We start from the raw sequence: 12,535 nt of genomic DNA, 5'->3' as shown, positions 1-12,535 counted from the left end.
GATGGGTGGATGGATGGATGGGTGGGTGGATGGATGGGTGGGTGGATGGATAGATGGAAGGGTGGGTGGATAGCTGAATGGCCGAATGGACAAATGGATGGATGGATGGATGGATAAGTGAGTGGATGAATGCATGCGTGGATGGATGAATAAGTGGATAGATGGATGGGTGGACAGATGAATGGATGGATGGACAAAGGAATGCATGGATGGATGGATGGGTGGATGGATGGATGGACGGATGGATGGAAGGGTGGGTGGGTGGACGGATGGACAGGTGGACGAATGGATGAATGGATGGACAGATGGATGGAGGGATAAATGAATGAATGAATGGATGAATAAGTGAATAGATGGAGGGGTGGACAGGTGGATTGATGGATGGACGGTTGAATGGATGGGTGGACAGATGGACAGACGGATGGATGGACAAATGGATGAATGGATGGATGGATAAATGAATGGATGGATGGACAGATGGACAGACGGATGGATGGACAAATGGGTGGATGAATGGATGGATAAATGAATGGACGGATGGATGGATAAACAAATGAATGGATGGATAAATGTGTGGATGGATGGATGAATAAATGGATAGATGAATGGGTGGACAGATGGATGGATGGATGGACGGACGGATGGATGAACAAATGGATGGACAAATGAATGGATGGACAGATGGATGAATGGATGGACGGATGGACAGATGGACGGATGGATGATTGGCTGGACGGATGAATGGACGGATGAATGAGCAGACAGGTGGATGAATGCACGGATGGATAGATGGAAGAATGGATGGATGGAAGGACGGATGGATGGACAGGCGGATGGACCATCATAGGGGCCTTGACGACTGACTGGACTCTTTCCATCCTTCCTCTGAGGCAAGATAGCAGTTAGGATCAAAGGCTGTAGAGACACAGACTCACTCTGCCTGAGTGCTGGCATTTTCTAGCTGTGGGACTGTGGGCACATGTCAGCTCTCCATGCCTCACTCATAAAAGGAACATGTTTTCATGACATTCTACCCAGGGTTTCTATGAGATTCAAATGAAATAATCTTTCTTCTTCTTTTTTCTTTTGAGTTGGATTCTCACTCTGTTGCCCAGGCTGGAGTGCAGTGTCATGATCATAGTTCACTGTAGTCTCTTGCATTACAGGCATGAGCCACTGAGCCCGGCTCAAGTGAAATAATCTAAGAAAACAAGCCTGGGCATGGTGGCTCATGCCTGTAATCCCAGCACTTTGAGAGGCCGAAGCAGAAGGATAGCTCAAGCCCAGGAGTTTGAGACCAGCCTAGGCAACATGGAAAGACCTGATCTCTAAAAAAAAAAAGGAAGAAAGCATGTAACACACAGTGCCAGTCACTTAACAAGTGCTGCACAACAGGTAGTTGCTATGATTATGATTTATCAGTTTCATCCTTGGGCCACTTCTAGCCTGTCACAAACTACCTGCTCCACAAAGGAACTCAGTGACTCAGATGGAGCCCCAGCGCTCCGTGTGTGTGACCTGAAAGGGTGCGGTAGAAAACTGAACTGCGCAGGGAACCTCAATGTCTGCCCCCAAGTGTGTCTTGGGTGGAGAGCACTGCTCTTGCTTTTTGGTTGAACCCTGATGGGCAGGGCATGGCATCGGCTGGCATCTGGCTTCGTGTTCTGCCCACAGGCCTTAGTTCATAATCAAAGTGCTCTTGCCAGAGGCAAAGGAGTCACTGGAACCAAGACACATTTCCGAGAAGAGCTGCAATCCCATGGGCTGGGCGGAGGGCTTGTGGCCTTCTCCTGAGGTCTTCAACCCCGCAGAGCTGCTCTGGCACTGCCATCTCTGACTCCCTGCCTGGGTCTCCAACCCCTCCGTCCTCTCGAGTACACCAAAAGCTCTGGAAAGTCAACGTGGATGGAGTTCTGCCTTTTAGCATGTGTAGAAGGCGCCACTGGGCCCTTTTGAAGCCATTTCTCTTTTCACTTGCAATATTCCATAGCTTGATGCCTCAGGATTGTGTGTGTGTGTGTGACAGGCGGTGTGGAACGAGGGGAGATGAGAGGGAATAGGCCCAGCCCAGCACCCAGATGCAGGATTCGTGCTCGGCGCAGAGAGGGAGAAGATGGAGACTAAAGCAACACACGGCATGGCTCCCTTGACTCAGAAACATGTGTATGCGTGTGCGCACATGAATGTCAGTGCGTCCTTGCGAGCCTCTGGGTCTTACAAACACATTTTCTTCTTCCCGTGACCACCAGGCGTGGTCTAACTCTGAGACCTTCTGAGAGCCGCCCTGTTACACACCCAAGCGGACATGCCAGCAGAACTGCCTCCTGCTTTATTTGGATCCAATATTGGTGTGCTCATACATTTCCTGTGCTCTACTCAGGAACGCTCAAACTGGGAGAAGGGGAGACAGGAATGACTCAAATGGGGGGAACATCACTTTGGGATTCCCGGGAGTAGCCGATTCTTTTTGCAACTCCCCCACAGTGCACTGGCACTGTTATTTGCTGTATTTCACTAAAAAATTGGCTGGACACAGTGGCTCATGCCTATAATCCCAGCACTTTGAGAGAACTGCTTGAGCCCAGGAGTTCGAGACTGGCCTGGGCATCACAGAGAGACCTCGTCTCTACAAAAAAATGTTTTAAAAATGAGCAGGGTATGCTGGCATGCACCTGTATTCCACCTACTTGGGAGGCTGAGGTGGGAGGATCACCAGAGCCTAGGAGGTGGAGGCTGTGGTAAGCCATGATCATGCCACTGCACTCCAGCTTTGGTGACAGAGGGAGATTCTGACTCAAAAAATAATAATAATTTCAGGGACACTGCACAACCAATGCAGGAAGTAGGGTATGCCAGAATTTGATACAACAGGGAGTAGGTGGGCTGGGCTTTAGTTGACATTGTACAGTGGAAACTGATTCTGTGGCAAAGCAAGTTCATTTCCCTTTGGCCTGTGGCTCTTTGACAGGGTTGGGCTGGATGGGCGATTTCACTCTGAGGACAAGCCATCCCCAGGGCTGGCGCCAAAGTGGGTCCCCGGCATCTAGTAGCCTCTGCTGCCCTTCCTGAATTCTACTGGTGAACCACCCAAGCCCTCTGGCTACCCCGCACTCTGGATGGCTGAGTGGACAGCCCAAACCTCCCCACGTCTTATCCTCAACAGACACCTCTCCTTGATGTGGTCGTCGGGGGAGGCAGAGAGAATGCCGAGATAGCCTAGGCGCCCAATAAGTGATGGCTAATAGTAATAATTATTATTAGGATGAAAAGGGAAGGAGGAGGAGGGAAGAAGGAGGAGGGTGAATTCTAATTACATGAAGCAGCCACCCCACAGAGTCATCTGGGCAGTGTACGGGTGACTTTACAGCATGCTTCAAGAAACCTTAACATTCTCTTAAATAAGCTTGCTAATTTCCCTGATAGGATTATTCCTTTGTTTCCAAGCTTCAGTGTTTTATTCTATTTTAATTATACGATATTTTAGCTCTGACATCGTAAAGCACATCGTCTGTTTTTATCTTTTTCAGCCTCATCCACATCCTTGGTGACTGTTGCCTAGTAATCCTGGGGTCACTCAAAGTACTTTTGTTCCAGAGACTTTTCAAAGGAAGCCAAGGCAGTGGTTTAGAAAACTTGTTTGTAGACAAAAATACATCAAAATGACCAAGGGAGTGATTACTCTCCGGGATAATTATTTTTAAGCCTTACTGGACACATCTGAAATGCTGCTCAGGTCCTTTTGGGAGTCAGATTAGGAGAAATTCTTTTTCGTTTTTACATCTTGGAACTGGATCTTTGGTAAATGTCTGCATGCTTGCACATTGTGTAACAATTTCATCAGCCCCAAACAGGCAACAAAAATACAGAGCAGAGTGGGTAACAATCTCTGTGTGGCTTTCTGGTGTCCTCCTTGGGCTGTGCTACTAAATGCAGCTCTAAGAAATGTATGCTTTGTGCTGGGTTAGGAACTTAATTCAGTTTCAAAACAGAAGAGATCCCTCTGGCGGCTACACCTCTTCGAGGCTCACGAGGAATTTCTTTTCTTCCTTTTTTTTTTTTTTTTTTGAGTCAGGGTCTCACTCCGTTGCCCAGGTTGGAGTGCAGTGGCACGCTCACGGCCACTGTAGCCTTGACCTTGCTGGGCTCCAACAATCCTTCCACCTCAGCCTTCCAAATAGCTGGAACTACACGTGCTCGCTACTGTGCCCGGTTAATTTTTTTTTTTTTTTTGAGTTGGAGTCTCACTCTGTCGCCCAGACTGGAGTGCAGTGGCCGCTCCCGGCCACCGCAGCCTCGACCTGCTGGGCTCCGGCGATCCTTCCGCCTCAGCCTTCCGAGTAGCCGGAATTACAGGCATGCGCTACCACGCCCGGCTGATTTTTTGATTTATTGTAGAGATGAGGTCTCGCTGCCCAGGCGGGTCTCGAACCCGCGGGCTCAGGCAATCCACTCACCTCAGCCTCCCAAAGGCGCGGGATTACAGGCTGAGCCACCGAGCCCGGCTCTGCCCGGTTAATTTTTAAAAAATATATTTATTGTAGAGACGAGGTCTGGCCAGGTTGCCCAGGCTGGTCTCGAACCCGCAGGCTCAGGCGATGCCCTTGCCTTGGCCTCCCGAAATGCTGGCTGAGCCACCGAGCCGGGCAAGGATACATCTTACAAGAACCGGCACATCCTGCCTCCACGGTGGCCAAGTCCAGCAGCAGAGTCAGGCTGTGAGCACGCTGAGAACCAGATGGCCGTCCCGGCCCTGTTGCTGGGCTGTAAAAGGTACTCAGTAGATGTAGATGGATGAATGTGCCCCAGAAAGAGGACCTTGGGGAAAGCTCTGCCCTCCCCAGGTGTGTGGTCTTGGGCGGGTCACACGATAAAGTCTTATCTGGAGAGTGATGGGCAGGACAAGGTGCTCCTTCAAGTTCCCCGCAGCTGTGACCTGCGGGAAATCACCTTGTGCCCACTGAGTGATCCCCGGGAAGGCGCCAGACTGAGCTGGAGAAAGGGATGCCTAGAGTCCTCTCATCCCCAGTCATGACTTAAAACAAGTACAACATCTCTAACAATGAGGCAGGCTGGCTGCCTCAAATATTCTCATCTTTTGAGACCCACCTGAGATGGGCAGGGAATGTTTTTTTTTTTTTCTTTTTAAAATCTGGTTTCTGCCAGGCATAGTAATCTCAAAACTTTGGGAGACTGAGGCAGGAGAATCACTTGCGCCCAGGAGTTTGAGATTAGTCTGGGCAGCTAGAGAGATCCCATCTCTATAGAAAATTTAAAAAAAATAACCGGGTGAGTGGCTCATGCCTGTAGTCCCAGCTACTCAGGAGGCCGAGGCAGGAGGATGCCTGAGCCCAGGAAGTTGAGGCTGCAGTGAGCCAAGATTGCACCACTGCATTCCAGCCTGGGCAAAGGAGCAAGAGTCTGTCTCTAAAAAAAATAAAAATAAATCTGGCTTCCAAACACTGAGATGATCAAGAGGAGCTGTGTGTTATCCACCCATCTGAGATTCACTAGAGACAGACACAAAGAAGGACGGAGGACCTGGTTGCCTTTAAGGAAACAGAACATTTGACCTAACAGATGTTCCTGTTTATCCAATAATGATAATGATACACTGTGTTTATTTGGAACAGGACTGAATTGTTCCTGGGAAGTCAGGGTCCCAGTGCAGAATCCTGGAACTGGATCCTGTGGCTTGATCACACCCACCGGAGGGCATCGTCCGTTAGCGCTTCTGACTGGATACTCCTCTTCCATTAGACTGGACTGTCCTTTCCAAAAGATAACATCTCGCCTCTCTGGCCTGCACTTCCCTCATTTCTCTCAAAACACAACTTGTGAAAACAATGTGTGAGAGCACATGACCATGGGAAATGCTCGCGGGAATTGGGCAATAAACATGTCAGGTACATAAACTAGCTGGTGAAACTTACTCCTTCTCAAGAAGGAAGTATTGGGATGCGATACATTGTAACAACGTTTCAACATCTCCGATTTCTCCAGAAATGCATACATGTTGGCAGACCTCAGCAAATGATGCTAATTTACTTGTAAATCATCAAAGGAGAGCATAAAATATGTGTCTCCAGGCAAGCCGATGGGCTGGGAAGCGGAATTAGGCAACAGCGATGTTTTCCCGTGCCAGAAGTAAACATGTCGACACAGGACAAGGGCTCTGTCCACTCCTGGCTGAACTTGAGGGGTGAGACGGCTCATGTGAGGGACCTGGCTTTGTAGTCCTTCCTTGCAAAGCATTCTGGGAGCCGAGAGGAGGACACTCTGGAGCATGACACGGAGAACTGGGTCAGAATCCTGTTTCTTCGTGGAGAGTCCCAGGATGTATGACTTACAGCCATGGTTCAGAATTTTCTGTGCCTTGATGGGCTGCATTTTCCAGCAGGCACCCATTTTAAAATTTAATGCGATATAAAACAGTTCCAAGGAATCCCTATGACATCGGTGGTAAAAAATGAAGTCGGGGAGAGGGAGCAGAACACATGTGTAGCCATGTGAGCGCCCTAGCCAGCATCCTGAGCACGGGCTCTGGGAACAGGGATGTGTGTGCTGCCCCTGACTTGTGAGCTTTTAAAAATCCTCGCAATATTCCGGGCTGTTGGAGCAGAACGTCAGGGCAGAAGCTCTCGGCCCAGCCCTGCAAGTTCTCTGCCTTCCCTCTTGCTTATGACCACCTCCACGTGATGGCCGCCTCTTTTCTAGTGAAACTCATTTATCCACAAGGCCCCTCCCTCATGGACTGTGTGCCCACGACAGGCCTTCCGAAGGCTCGTCTCCCTGTTTCTTTCCCTGATGTTTCTTGAGTCCAGGGAGAGACACCCTCCAGCTCCACTGGCTCCAGACTCCCGCCCCGTGAGGATTTTTCTTCTGACCCTGGCTAGGAAAGATGTCTCTGGCCCTTCCTCTAACAGTTCCCAGGCAGAGCTTCCCTGCATAGGCACTATTGACATTTTAGGCCGGACAGCGCTTGGTTCTGAAGGCTGCCCTGTGGGTTACAGAATGCTTACTGGCGTCCCTAGCCTCTACCCACAGGTGCCAGTAGCATTCGCCTTCCTGCCCGGGCAAATAGTGACAGTCCCTACTGTTGCTAGCCACTGCCAGCCACGAAGCAAAGCACCTCCGTTGAGAACCACTGCCCCAGGGCTCGCTCTAAGTCCTTCACAGATTCTGGAAAACAATGGTCAGGTCCTTAGCGGTATTCTGGTTCATGTCCAAGTTAACTGATGGTTCATGAATAAAAGATGCTTTTTAAAAATTACCCACAGAAGGCTGGGCCCAATGGCTCCCACCTATAATCCCAACACTTTGGGAGGCTGAGGTGGAAGGATTGCTTGAGCCCAGTAGTTCAAGACTAGCCTAGGCTACATAGCAAACATCTCATCTCTACACAAAACAAAAAATTAGTCGAGCATGGTGGTGCGCACCCATAGTCCCAGGAGGCTGAGGCAGAAGGATCCCTTGAGCCCAGGAGGTCGAGGCCAGGTGAGCCACGAGTGTGCTGCACTCCAGCCTGGGTGACAGAAAGAGACCCTGCTTCAAAAAAAAAAAAAAAAAAAAAAAAACCCCAAACAAAGAAATAAATAAAAATTATCAATAGGAAACCTCTGAAAATTAACAAACCAGGTTAATTTGAATCAGGCCAGATCCCCTAGAAAACTTCAAAAAGGGACAATGTTGTTGCCTCTCTCCTCTTAGAAAGTGTTGACAGGACTATAATTTTAATGCTGTGGACATTGAGTTGATGTGAGAAACCAGCAGTCAGAGATGTCTCTGCATCTTTTTTGACATTATTGTTGAAGTCACTAACCATTGTCTGATGACCCTTACAGAGAGATCACTGTGATAAGTTCCTCTTAGAGTTTAGTACTAGAAAGTTTTGTCTCTTTTTTGAAAAACGGGATTTCTTCCTTTTATTGCATCATGAAAAATATGTAATTAGTGTTATTTCCCCTTTTGGATTTGGCTGCCAGGAAGCTCAGATTTATGCTCAATTACAGTAACGATTCACATCCTTTGATTTCAAATATTCATCTCATCTTTTCTTCTCGCTAACCCCACTTAACTTGTCTTTCAGCCTGCTCTAATGACTTTCTCAAAATCTTTTTTTCAATAAAATGCGTTTTTAAGCAAGTGAGTTCTTAACATTTACCATGAAAAGTACGATATTTTGGGGAACAGAAGAGCAATTAATGATTAAGTTGGGACAACATCTTAAACTGAGACTGTTTTGGGCAAAATTGAAATGGAATGCCACTTGAGAAGACTAAATATCAAGACAACATGTCTTCCATTCCCAGGTTGGGGATAATTCAAGACACACACGTGCTCTGCAGAGGAAGCAGAGGCTAAGTTACATGCCACTGCCTCACCTGCTGCCACGTCAGTTGATTGAGCTGAATATCTGTGATTGCTTAGGAAATTTTGTCATTCACCTCTGTGTTGGTAGAGGAGAAAACACTGGGCTTTCTGAAATGTATTTAATCCCCACCGAGGTGAGGGGAGGGTCTTTAGATCTGGAACAGTGAGCACAATAGACGTTTCATGTGTTTGTGATTTATGGAGACTTGGAATGAATGTACTATTGACCAGGGTCAGATTTCTAATGACTCTGTCTTGTTTTTCCTAAGCAACTTCTCATAAACTTTTGTAATATCTTGAACAGCAAGCTGATACTACGTTCCAGCCTGTTTACAGAGCTATTAATAACTGCTATGTGGTAACTCCAAGAGGATGATCACACTGCTTTTTCTCTCCATTGGCTGAAAACAGTTTCCTGCTTATTTTGAAAAACATGGGATCACCGAAGTCCTTCATATATTCTGGGTATTCGGCAAAGAAACTCACTAAAAATAAGCAGGAGGCAGGATTTTAACCCAAAGCGCTCATGGTCAGGAAGGAAAAGAATTGTCAACACCTTGATGGAAAAGTCTTTTGTGCATGAAAGAGCGAGATTTCAACGTGGCCCAGGTTTGTCTAAAAGATGGAGTTTCGTCTCTCTGTGTGCCCAGAATTATGCTGTAAGTCAAGCCCCTGCTGGCTGCTCTGTCTTTGAAGTCAGCAGTCTGGTTTAAAAAGTTGAAACTTTAGTTTTCTCTACGTGCCAGGCACCACATACACCGTTTTAATTTGTTCTCAAGTCAACTCTGAGAAGGGATAGTATCATGAGCTCTGTTTCACACTTCGGGAAATGAAAGCTCAGAGAACAAGGAAGTCATCCAAAGTCATACGGAGAATAAGGAGGAGAGCGGGACTTGTACACCCCAGCCATCTGCTCCCACGCCCTGTCCTTTATGCCATCTGCAACGTCTGCAGCAAGAAGCCATTCACGCTGGCCAGAGAATGGTAGCAGTGACAGTGACACTGACATAACACGTGCTCTACGCTAGGTAGTATTCGGAAAGCCTAGCCTACAGTCTCATGCCTCACGACAGCCGCACACGAAAGGCACTCTGCCCACTTGAAATGAAGAGCCCCAAAGGCAGGCAACATCCCCACCACTCAGAGCAGACACGTTCCTCCCTGTTAGTTCCCATGTGGCGAATGTCACGATGGCTTTCCGCATCACCTAGCACTTTACGGTTTTCACATCACTTCTGGATCCTTCATTTTATTTTTTTTATCATCCTCATTACAGATAAGGCTACTGATAAATTGGGAGCTCACGTTGTTTCCCTGAGGTCACAATCACTGGCAGAAACCATGCCTGAGCCTAGGTGGTTTATACCTCGCCAGGACTCCGTATGCCAGACCAGGCTGCACACCTGAGCGCAGCTACAGGGAACCAGACAATTCCGAGCTTTCCAGGCTGATGCTAACCTGTAAATGTCTGTTCTGAAAGAAAGAACCTGAGCTTGGTTTTGAAGCAAAGCCGCACACTGTCCGTGCTAGGGTCCGGGTACAGCAACATGACTTCCGTTTCCTCCAAGGTGGCACAGCCTCGCGTAAGGGGCCTCCTCGGCTCCTCTTCCTGCCCTTCCCTCGACCCGAAAAGAATCAAGATTGCTACCTTTCTTTCACTCACACCAATACCCATAGTAAGTCTAGGACTCCATTAATCAGAACCAAAGCAAAGCAACAACCTATGGTCTATGCAGGGAACAGCTCCCATTTATCGACTGCTTCTCACGGGCTAAGAAGTTCACATGCCTTCCCTCTCCTGGCTCTCACCACATCAACAGGTGCTCCTGTTTCTACCTGGAAAGGGAGAACACAGAGCTTTTGGGGGGAGGGAGGGTTGGGAAGGTTGTGTTACTTCCAGTTGCCCAGCTGAGGGTGGTGATCTCAAGCCACCTTTGCTCTCTATAAACAGCTGTTTTACACTTGGGAAAATTGAGGCTCAGAGAACAAGCAAGTCACCCAGAGTCATCCAGAAAGTAAGTGACAGAGGACTTGCAAGCTCTACAAACAGCCGCCCTGCCCATTCCACGCAGTCCATGCTTTCAGGCAGAGGTGGATTCAGGCCAAGCGTTCCACATCCTCCAAGCCCTTCCTCTTCTGGACCGTGTGTGTGGGTGGGTGGGGGGCTACTTCCCAGATGCGCTGAAACACCCCGGTGTTGCTGCCCACCCGAAACCCCATTGTTCTCTAGTCTGGCCCATCTCCTTGTTCACAGAGAGCAGTTCTCACTGTCAGAAGGTGTCTCGTTTGTTTCCTTGTAATTCCTGGGTCATTCCTGCTGGAATATAAACTCTGTACGAGCAGGGCGGAGCCTGTCATGTTTTCCTTACTCTGTTCCCACTTGCTGCTACAATCCCGACCATCGTCCTTCCACAGGGGATGAACAATGCATGGCACCAAAAAGATAAGAATTCCCCTGCTGGGAGACAACAATGGGGGGGGAGCTATTCCCTTTCTCCGTGGACACCTTAATCTTTTTTTACAAGGCTTGAGAACAATCGTTCCTAAGAGGCAAGGAATGCCTAGATTTGCCAGGATTTATGGAGAGCCATGAGTAACTGCTCCTGGAACATTCTGGTGGATTTTTTCCTGGCGGAACTCTGCCAGGAATTCTGTCCACCCCCTTCCTCACTCCCCGCGGCCAGTCCTCATCCACCTCTGGTGAACACACGTCCTTCAGCTGCGCATCGGGGTCTGCAGAGGAAGGCCCCGGTGGCTGCTCTCATGACCAATCCGTTATCTGGATGGAGAGCCGGAGTCTCTTCCGGCTCGATTTCTGTGAAGCCAACAGTGACCTGAGGTGGGGTGGGGGGAATGCATTCTGCAGAAGGCAATGCCTTTTGCCCTCATTTGTTCATCTCTTTTTCCTTGTTCCTTTGCTTCCAATCAAAGATATCCTGCGTACATTTTTAAAAAAAATTCTCGACAGGAAGACTCCAAGTGCAAACTCTTGAGATTCTTCCTTCCCATCATGGTTCTGGGGCCGCCACAGTATCAACAGACTGCTGCAAAGAGCACCCTCTTCCTGCCTTACTTCCTCCCCCCATATTCCTAACTCAACCTTGGATATTTTTACGGCACACATTTGGCTTGAGAGACAGTACTGATACCTTGTTTTATATGAACATTTATACACCAGGACCCTGGCGGGGGCCTGACTTCACTGAGATACTTTATGGCTTAATACATCCGAGTGATTTATACCTCGTTTTGTCTAAGCATTTATGCTAATAAATTTAACAGATTCCCCAGTACTGCCTGGTCCTTCAGTTTCTTCAGGGGGTCAAAGTGAGAGGTAAATAAAGCAGCGTGTTACTAAAGAAAGAAGGAAGGCATTGGTCTGACTTATTTAGATCACAAGTAAAATGGCAACGCAAATAAAATCTGTGACTACAGTTAAGCCAGAGCACCAGTCACAAGAAAAGGGTGGGGAGGAACGGCCCCAGGTCCAGGCCAGGTAGCTTTCGGTAATGAAGCTATTTCTCAAAGGGGAAATGACAAATGTGAGAAGATGTAGCAGGTTAATTCACTGAGAAATTTTTTTGTTCCTATATAATTAAATTCAACACGGAGGAAATACTGACAACTATTAAACTGAGTGCAGTTGGGAGAGGGAACGAGATAAAATCCAGTCTATAAAGCATATTCCATTATCTTTTATAGGTTAAAAAGCACAAAAGAAATACTTGGAAGGAATCCTTTAAGATGGAAAGACTAAGATTGTGTGTGTGTGTGTGTGTGTGTGTGTGTGTGTGTGTTTTACAGGTGCAGACTACTTTTTTCTTCTCTCGGTTTTTTTCTTTTCTCCATTTTTTCCCCTGTTGTTTGCAAAGTTGAATCTGGGGTCAGGAGTTCTAATTGTAACCTCAGACTGGAATTCCAGATGGTGCGCTCAGGCCTGGAAGCATACTCCCAGCTCATCAATTTCATGGGTCTCCGTATCTGCGCTGGCCACGGCCGGGCCCCGTCCCCACTGTGGCATTAACGCAGAACAAATTGAGACATATCCTCTATATAATTAGTTCCAGAATTTAAAAAGATTTACGGCATCATAATAGAGGCAGCGCCGCGGAATCCTCTCACGGAGACGCTCGGGAGCGCGGGACCATCTCGCGGTGGCTCGGAG

The sequence above is a fragment of the Carlito syrichta genome, unplaced genomic scaffold, assembly GCF_000164805.1.
Source record: "Carlito syrichta isolate Samal-C Ts95f unplaced genomic scaffold, Tarsius_syrichta-2.0.1 Scaffold316023, whole genome shotgun sequence".
NCBI classification, from domain to species: Eukaryota; Metazoa; Chordata; class Mammalia; order Primates; family Tarsiidae; genus Carlito; species Carlito syrichta.
This window is presented reverse-complemented; position numbering follows the sequence as displayed.